Source organism: Electrona antarctica, assembly GCF_951216825.1.
Source record: "Electrona antarctica genome assembly, chromosome: 2".
Taxonomy (NCBI): Eukaryota; Metazoa; Chordata; class Actinopteri; order Myctophiformes; family Myctophidae; genus Electrona; species Electrona antarctica.
In genome coordinates this window covers 6,252,205-6,262,769 of record NC_136807.1, presented here as the reverse complement: position 1 = coordinate 6,262,769, position 10,565 = coordinate 6,252,205, and positions in this window count along the sequence as shown.

Below are 10,565 nucleotides of genomic sequence, written 5' to 3'. Positions count from 1 at the left end.
AAATCGTCCCGACTGTTTTTTTTTGTTTTTTTTTTAACATCGACTGAGAGGTTGTCAGTCGACTGAGACCCGTTCCGATCGATTAGTCGACTATTTGACTAATCGAGGTCAGCCCTACAAGCTAGAAAGGTCAGTTATCTTATAAATCACTTCAGAAAAAATACTTTTATGTTAAGGCAATTTTATTAATTGTATCACCTTATTGTATTTTTGTGAGATTTGACACTTTTCATCATTTATCTAAATCATGCTGTTCCTGTAAATTTCCTCTAACTATAGTGTTTTGTAAAGCACTGTAAAAAATAAAATGTTTGTCATTATTACTATACCTGAGCAGGTGAGTCCAACAGTCTTGTCAGGTGAGCAGGTGTTTCTAGTTGAGTTTGAGGTTCTACAGTCCAGGAGAACAGACTCGTTGCCTTCACACTGGAACTCTTTGGTCCACATTGAAGCATTCACTTCTCCATAGAGCGCCCCCTGGAGGACTGAAGGAGCTCCACAGCCAAGCTCCCTACAGACCACATCTGCATCCTGCTGGTCAAAGTCACCTTCACACACTGAGACCCATGACTGATTAGACTTCACCTCCACTCTGCCTGAACACACACTAGTCCCATTCACCAACCTCACAGACTCTGGAGAGAGAGAGACAGAGAGAGAGAGAGAGACTCTAATTGACTAATTGCCTGCCAGATATATTTCTGTCTGCATTTAGCCCTCGCCACGGTCTTTTAAGAGTGAGGAAAGATGGCTGTGTAAATTGTCTCGCAAACTTATTTTAAGAGCATCAACATTTAATTAATAAAAGGCAGGCAAGATGGAGTTTCATGTCCACACACACACACACACACACACACACACACACACACACACACACACACACACACACACACACACACACACACACACACACACACACACACACACACACACACACACACACACACAAACGCATACGTAACATGTGGACACACACTCACTATCTCAGCCAGATAGACAGACAGGGACGGTAGAAAGACGGACGGACAGACTGAGTGACAGACGGCGTCACACTGAAGCATTGTTACCTGAACAGATCACCTCCAGTCTGTCACCAGATCCTTCCATCACACAGTCCCTCAGTGAAGATCCAGACACAACGCAAGAGGATGGAACCCTCCAACCTACAGAACCATCACTCCTTTCTATTGAAACAGCAGAGCCACAGTCCAGCTGTCTACACACTGCAGATGATGTATTCAGGTTCCAGTCGGAACTATGATCACCCACATCCACTGGTCTCCACTCTCCCTGGTGTTTTACCTCCAATCTACCTGTACAGTTATTGGCTCCCTCCACCAACCTGATGTCATCAGGCTCTATACAGAGACAAAAATATTACTTTTATTAGGACAGGCCACGAGGCCAGGATGTATCCGTGACGTGCTGTGTGTGTGTGTGTGTGTGTGTGTGTGTGTGTGTGTGTGTGTGTGTGTGTGTGTGTGTGTGTGTGTGTGTGTGTGTGTGTGTGTGTGTGTGTGTGTGTGTACACAGCAAAGGAACCGCTGCAGTGATTGGTGTTAAACTCTACACTTGCACTCGCTCCCAACAGCCTTAGGAAGAACTTACATACAAAACATACATTTTGCTAAAATTCCTACAGAAGTCACACAGAGATTGCATGCATTTATAGAAAGATTATACCTGAGCAGGTGAGTCCAACAGTCTTGTCAGGTGAGCAGGTGTTTCTAGTTGAGTTTGAGGTTCTACAGTCCAGGAGAACAGACTCGTTGCCTTCACACTGGAACTCTTTGGTCCACATTGAAGCATTCACTTCTCCATAGAGCGCCCCCTGGAGGACTGAAGGATCCCCACAGCCAAGCTCCCTACAGACCACCTCTGCATCCTGCTGGTCAATGTCACCTTCACACGCTGAGACCCATGACTGATTAGACTTCACCTCCACTCTGCCTGAACACACACTAGTCCCATTCACCAACCTCACAGACTCTGGAGAGAGAGAGAGAGAGAGAGAGAGAGAGAGAGAGAGAGAGAGAGAGAGAGAGAGAGACAGAGACAGAGACAGAGACATGGGAGAGAGAGGGGAGCATTTCTTGAAAGTTCTTCATGAAAAACAGTGCACGCAGCCGCGCAGCCACACACACACACACACACACACACACACACACACACACACACACACACACACACACACACACACACACACACACACACACACACACACACACACACACACACAGACACACACACACACAGCAACATGTTGTGAGCTTGTAGATCGGCTATTTTGGGCAAAGACAGGGAAAAAGCAACCCACAAGACAGGCCCGGCGGCACGGGGGTGCCAGAGGGGGCCGGGCCAGTTTCATGTATACAGGCTACATATTGTTTTTGAGGGGTGCTAGCCCCTCCTCTGTCCAGCTTTTGGTGTATGTGAACAAACTTTGTCCTACACAAACATTAAATGCCATTGACAATGAATGGACAATTTTGAGTGTTCATGCACAAACATTGCGTAACACAAACATTGATGGGTAGGTAAGGACGCAAATTGTGATTGGCCGGAATGAGATGATGTATGATTATGTATGATGATAAGAGTGCCCCTCACTTCACACAGGTGTGATTTGTACTATATAAAATCACACCCGTGGGAAGTGAGGGGCGCTCTTATCATCATACGCCATCATACATCATCTCATTCTGGCCAATCACAATTTGCGCCCACAATTTTGTCTTCGATGTTTGTGTTTACACAAACCCTCAAAGCTGGACATAGGAAGAAATGTGCCCTCTTGCCATTTTCAACAGCCTCCTCAGTAATTTTCTCCTGGAGCCAGTCAGTATTATTATACCGGTACTAGTATCAGTACTAGTTTAAAGATGGGCTGCCATAGTTTTGTACTTTTTCTGTTTTGTCTGTGTCTATGTCTTCCCTGTGTATATTTGGTTTCTTCCGGAAAGCTGAAAGCCTTTGAGTCAAAAGGCCCAATCAAAATACACCGCTTTAGTGACACATGTAAAAACAACCATAACAGGAGTCTATTGCCGCGGCCATCTTGTTCAAGGCAACTAGGCCGAGCCAAGAGTTACATAGCGACGGAGAAGCTGCTACCGGTGGATATCAATGAGACCAATCTGAATTACTAAAAATAACCAAAACACATTTTTGGTGGGAAATGAGTTGGTGTGGCCACATCAATAATAAAATAGAATGGCCAAATAAAAACACCATTGTAATCCTTTCTGTACTTTTTTTAAATCATGTTTTAGGGGGAGGGAAATTGTTGTACAATTTTATAAAATGAAAGGTTATGTTTGGTAAACATTAACTTTCATGGTATAAATCAGTCATACAGATTAATGAATTTAATAAAAAACTAAAAATCTGCAAAATATTTTAAATATTACTGTTTATGTTTGTTACCTGAACAGATGACCTCCAGTCTGGAGGAGGAAGTAACAGACTGTAACATTGTTCCACACTCCCTCAGTGAAGACTCAGAACCAACACAGGAAGATTTAATCCTCCAAACATCTTGTTGTGTAGAAGTAGAATTACTTCCTGTAGAAACAGCAGACCCACAGTCCAGCTGTCTACACACTACCGATGATGACTTCAAGTTCCAGTCAGACCAATAATCAACTACTGGTCTCCACTCTCCCTGGTGTTTCATCTCCAGTCCACCAGCACACGTACTGGCTCCTCCCACCAACCTGACATCTGTACAAGAGAGTAAACAGCAAAAGAAAAGTCTAATGAACTCATTATAACATATTATTACACGGCTTGGTTGAATGCTTGATTCTGATTGGTCAATCGCTGAATTCAGAGGTGTGTTATTTCTTGATAACGGTTACGGAACACTCCGCTCTATAACAGACCACTCACTGTCTAATCAAAGCCTCAGCCCCTGCTGCGCTGCTTGAAATTGATGTTGTAACCAACATGACAGCCATGTAAACAAACACAAGGGGCCCTATTTTGCGTGTCCTAAGTCAGGTCTTATGACTTAAATTAAGACCTGGAGGTGTGGCCGATGCTGTTTGGCCAGTCAAAATAGCTAAACAGCACTGGCCACGCCTCCATGTCTTAAGTTAAGTCATAAGACCTGGTACGCAAAAAACAATGTCATTTAACTAAACGTTGCTCTCAGGAATGTTTTTGAAAACATTTGAAGCGAGAAATAGACGATGCAGAACCCAATACCCAATTTATACCATTTGATCAACACTCACTTCCTTGTTCCAGAGCCAAATGCATGCGCTCTGTACAGCCAACTTGGAATACTTTCATTACCGTGAGCAAGGAAATACTTTGTTTTGTTGTCACTTGGGTATTTATTAAATGTATTTATGTATAGCCGTGTAATAAGTCTGTCATTGTTTATAAATAAATCTCTGTCTGTAATTTATTTATCAACAATGATACTATCTGATGCTAGATAGGTCAGTTTTCTTATAAATCACTTCTGAAAACAAACTTTTATGTTAAGGCAATTCAAATAATTGTATCTCCTTATTGCCTTTTTATAAGCATTAAATGTTAAAATGTGTAATTTGATACTTTTCATCATGAGTACTACAGATGAAAACAGTTTAAGTCCACACAGTTTAAGTCAGGACAATGAGGCCTTTTCGTGGATTGGTCAGAATAAAAGAATAACAAACATCTGTAGTACTCATTATCGAAACCATGCTATGTTCCTGTAGCTTGTGTAACTATTGTGTTTTGAAAGCACTGCAAAAATAAAGTTTTTCATTATTACTATGATTACCTGAGCAGGTGAGTCCAACAGTCTTCTCAGGTGAGCAGGTGTTTCTAGTTGAGTTTGAGGTTCTGCAGTCCAGGAGAACAGACTCGTTGCCTTCACACTGGAACTCTTTGGTCCACATTGAAGCATTCACTTCTCCATAGAGCGCCCCCTGGAGGACTGAAGGAGCTCCACAGCCAAGCTGCCTACAGACCACCTCTGCATCCTGCTGGTCAAAGTCACCTTCGCACACTGAGACCCATGACTGATTAGACTTCACCTCCACTCTGCCTGAACACACACTAGTCCCATTCACCAACCTCACAGACTCTGGAGAGATAGAGAGAGAGAGAGAGACATGAAAAACAGACATGCAAATATGCACCCATTTGCGCATGTGCGCGCGCACACACACACATTGCATCATGTTGTGAGCTTGTAGATAGACTATTTTGGGCAAAGACATTTAGAAAAGAGGGGGGGGGGGGAAGCAACCCGCGGGACCAGTTGACTCAGCATTAGTTCACTAGTTTAAAGATGGTGTGACATAGTTTTATATTTTTTCTGTTTTGTATGTGTCTATATGAAGTTAATGTGGTTACAATATGGAAATATGTCTTACCTGTGTAATTTTGTTTTCTTCCTGAAAGCTGAAAGCCATTGAGTCAAAAGGCCCAATCGAAATACACCATTTCAGTAAGACACTAAAATCAGCCCTCCCCCTTATCATATATCAGCTGTAGGCGTGGCGAAAGTTCAGGTGGGTGGTGCTAAGGTGAAAACCCCCTGGCACCCCCTTAAAACCGCCTATGCCTCCTAGTATAATCATAATAACTGATGATCATGGGGTTTTTTTTTTGGGGGGGGGGGGGGGGGGGTATTCATGGCACTCTGTCTTTAAGTGTATAATGAGTTCGCACCGCTCTCTTTTGTTGTACAATGTTATAAAATGAATAATTATGTTTGTTTATACATCAGTTATACAGATTAATTTAATAAAACAAAAAATCTTCAAATGAATAAATATTAGCCTACTGTCATTGTTTATTACCTGAACAGATCACCTCCAGTCTGGAGGAGGAAGTCACGGATCTAGACCGTAACATATTGTATGTTAAGCCACACTCCCACAGTGAAGACTCAGAACCAACACAGAAAGATCTAATCCACCATACAGGTTGATCTGTAGAACTAGAACTCCTTCCTGTAGAAACTGCAGAGCCACAGTCCAGCTGTCTACACACTACAGATGATGACTCCATGTTCCAGGCAGCTGGTGGAGACAGACTCCACCAGCTGTCTAAAAAATCAAAACTATTTCCAAAATAATCATCATCATCATCATATTCATGATCCACTGGTCTCCACTCTCCATGGGGTTTCATGATCTCCAGTCTACCAGTACACTTACTGGCTCCTCCCACCAACCTGACATCTGTACAAGAGCGTAAACAGCAAAAAATTAAAATGAATTCATTATAACATAATAATCCTATTAGAATTGTAGTTTGTATTTAATCTCTTTATCTCATGCTAGAAAGGTCAGTTATCTTATGAATCACTTCTGAAAACATACTTTTATGTTAAGACAATTCATTTTATCTCCTTATTGCCTATTTATAAGCATTCTTAGATGTTAAAATGTGTGTTTGGATACTTTTCACCATTTATCTAAACCATTGTCTTGTCTTGAGTTGAAAGAATGTGTAAGCTGTGTGTGTGAGGGGAGAGAGGAGGGGCGGAGGGGGCTGGAATGTCACTGACTGCACTCTGACAGCGTTTCCAGAACTGAGCCGACAGCCGTGGCCGTGTTCTGCTGTCGGCCAGCGTCTTCTCCGTGTTCTGCTGTCGGCCAGCGTCTTCTCCGGGTTTTTAGACAACTGGTGATCCATGGAAAAGAAGCTCCACCCACACGGCTGACTGCCGCGACGGCCAGATTCCCGGAAACGCTTGCCCCCACGGCAGTCAGCCGTGTGGGTGGAGCTTAATTTCCATCCACCAGCTGTCTAAAAACCCAGAAAAGATGCCGACCGACAGCAGGAAAACATCCACGCCTGTCTGGTAGGTTTGGCAACAACGGCTGCGGCTCAATACATCTCCGAAAAAACAGTGTGATTTAGCTTTGTGTTAAATAACACCATAATAAAAAGTCCTCCATTACCGTTTTCATGTCACGCACGCCCTGGAGAACGTTCACGCACCACAAGTGGTGGGAGCACGACAGTTTGGGAAAGCCTGCTCTAACTATCGTGATTTGTTAAAGAACTGCACAAATAAAGTTTTTCATTACTATAATTACCTGAGCAGGTGAGTCCAACAGTCTTGTCAGGTGAGCAGGTGTTTCTAGTTGTGTTTGAGGTTCTACAGTCCAGGAGAACAGACTCGTTGCCTTCACACTGGAACTCTTTGGTCCACATTGAAGCATTCACTTCTCCATAGAGCGCCCCCTGGAGGACTGAAGGATCCCCACAGCCAAGCTCCCTACAGACCACCTCTGCATCCTGCTGGTCAAAGTCACCTTCACACACTGAGACCCACAACTGATTAGACTTCACCTCCACTCTGCCTGAACACACTCTAGTCCCATTCACCAACCTCACAGACTCTGGAGAGAGAGAGAGAGAGAGAGAGAGAGAGAGAGAGAGAGAGAGAGAGAGAGAGAGAGAGAGAGAGAGAGAGAGAGAGAGAGAGAGAGAGAGAGAGAGAGAGAGAGAGAGAGAATAGCATTATTACACAGGCATGCATGCACACTCACGCACAACATATGTATTATGGGCTTGTAGATCGGCTATTTTGTATGTTATAAAATGATAAGTTATGTTTGTGTTTGGTAAACATATTAACTTCATGGTAAAAATCAGTTATGCAGATTCGTTTAATACAAATGTAAATCAGCAGACTAATGTAAATAGGGTTAGGGTTAGTTGTTGAAGTCAATGTTTGTTACCTGAACAGATCACCTCCAGTCTGGAGGAGGAAGTATAAGACTCCATTGTTCCACACTCCCTCAGTGAAGACTCAGAACCAACACAGGAAGATAGAATCCTCCATACAGGTTGATCTGTAGAACTAGAACCCTTTTCTGTAGAAACAGCAGAGCCACAGTCCAGCAGTCTACACACCACAGATGATGACTTCAGGTTCCAGACATAATCATCCACTGGTCTCCACTCTCCCTGGTGTTTCACCTCCAGTCTACCAGTACACTTACTGGCTCCTCCCACCAACCTGACATCTGTACAGAGACAAGAGAGTAAACCGCAAAAAGAGAAAAGAAAAAAGTCACATTTATTCATTATAACATAATAATCAAAATTGTTTGTATTACATTTTTTTTAAATCTCTGGCTAGAAAGGCCAGTTTTCTTATAAATCCCTTCTGAAAACATACTTTTATGTTAAAGGACCACTTCACCACTTTTCAACTTCTCTTCCTATAATTGGTCCTAACTAATGTTCATGATAAAATACCACCATTTTTTCCTACTCAGTCTGTGTCTCATAGGAAGGCTGTGGGCAGTTCAGAAACCCGTCCACCAGTGACATCATCGATGGTGAATCCAAGCTAATAGAAACGGCAGGCTTTCTTTTCCTGAAAAGCTGCAATGCAAAAGTTGAAGCCATCGTCCTCACGATAATAAAAATCTAAATATATTTTAAAACAAATCTGCCTAATGATGATGTCACTGGTGGACGGGTGTCCGAACTGCCCAAAGCCCTCCTATGAGACACAGACTGAGTAGGAAAAAATGGTTTTATCATGAACATTAGTGAGGACCAATTATATGAAGAGATGTTGAAAAGTGGTGAAGTGGTCCTTTAAGGCAGGGGTTCTCAACCTTTTTGGCCGGGGACCCCCGAAAATGCTTTGGCAACGTCTCGGGACCCCCGCCCCGCCCCCTCCCGACCCCCAATATAAATTGACTGCTACAATAACCTTAATAATAGAGACAATACACCATAAATAAATACTGAAACCATCATCATTAGGGAAGGTGTATGCATGTACTATGTGTACTATATGTGTTCTCAACCCCTCGAGTGGTCGCGACCCACGGGTTGAGAACCCCTGCTTTAAGGCATGTAATTAAATTAATTTCAACTCCTTATTTCCTTTTTATAAGGATTCTCAGATGTTAAAATGTGTGATTTGATAATTTTCCATCATGTATCTAAATCATGCTATGGTCCTCTAACTTTCCTCTAACTATTGTGTTTTGTAAAGCACCTTAATTAAAGTTTTTCTTTATTAGGCCTACTATAATATAATTACCTGAGCAGGTGAGTCCAACAGTCTTGTCAGGTGAGCAGGTGTTTCTAATTGAGTTTGAGGTTCTACAGTCCAGGAGAACAGACTCGTTGCCTTCACACTGGAACTCTTTGGTCCACATTGAAGCATTCACTTCTCCATAGAGCGCCCCCTGGAGGACTGAAGGAGCCCCACAGCCAAGCTCCCTACAGACCACCTCTGCATCCTGCTGGTCAAAGTCACCTTCACACACCGAGACCCATGACTGATTAGACTTCACCTCCACTCTGCCTGAACACATAGTAGTCCCATTCACCAACCTCACAGACTCTGCAGTGAAAGAGAGAGAGAGAGAGAGAGAGAGAGAGAGAGAGTGAGACAGAGAGAGAGAGAGACTCCTATTCATAAAAATGTGTTTACAGTACATTCTTTATTTATTATTGTCAAGAGTTATTTATTAGAGTGAATTCTGCTGATACATTTATCAGCATGGCTGAGGGAAGTAGGGGTGCTGGGGGGGCTGTAGCACCCCCTCCCCCCAGGCACAGCCCCCCCTCGAACAGGAGGGGAAGGAAAAAAAAAGATAAATAAATATGCTGTATCACAGTATTGGCACCTTATCCTGGTTAATTGCCTGTGTCAGTTCGTTCATATAACTTGCGTGTGGAGAGGGAAAGTAAAGGCCACGTTTGCGCGTGAAAATGCGCTAAAATAAGCGTGCATGATGCGCGTGCACGCGCATTTTTGCGGCGCGCGCTGCGCGCGCGCACCCCCTACTAGACGCTCAGCCCCTGCGAGTGTAAAGTACTTCCCGCGGGCCTGTTTATCAGCAGAATAATGTAAATATTCCTGTCATTGTTGAACTCATTGTTTGTTACCTGAACAGTTGACCTTCAGTCTGGAGGTGGAAGTATAAGACTCCATTGTTCCACACTCCCTCAGTGTAGACTCAGAACCAACACAGGAAGATAGAATCCTCCATACAGGTTGATCTGTAGAACTAGAACTACTTTCTGCAGAAACAGCAGCGCCACAGTCCAGCTGTCTACACACCACAGATGATGACTCCAGGTTCCAGACAGACCTATACTTATTATCTTCTACTGGTCTCCACTCTCCCTGGTGTTTCATCTCCAGTCCACCAGCACACTTACTGGCTCCTCCCTCCAACCTGACATCTGTACAAGACAGTAAACAGAAAAACGAAAGAAAAAATAAGCATTCATTAGTCATTATAACATACTAATTAAAATTGCCGTTTGAATTTCACCTTTTATCTCAAGCTAGAAATGTCAGTTATCTAATATAAATCACTTCAGAAAACAGAATTTTATGTTAAGGCAATTCTATAGACCAATTATTTGTTTATAAACATTGAGACTGGTCACACAGGTGACATGTTTCATGTAATCAATTCCCAACAGATCCCCAAAACTGTTGTTTTGGTGAGCGCTGCATGGTTTCAGTTCATTCAACCTCCTCTTGTGTCGTTGTGTGTTGGCTAGTAGTGAGGCGCACCCTAGGATCGCGCCGCGGGTGTGACTGATGTGAACTTGGAGGTCTG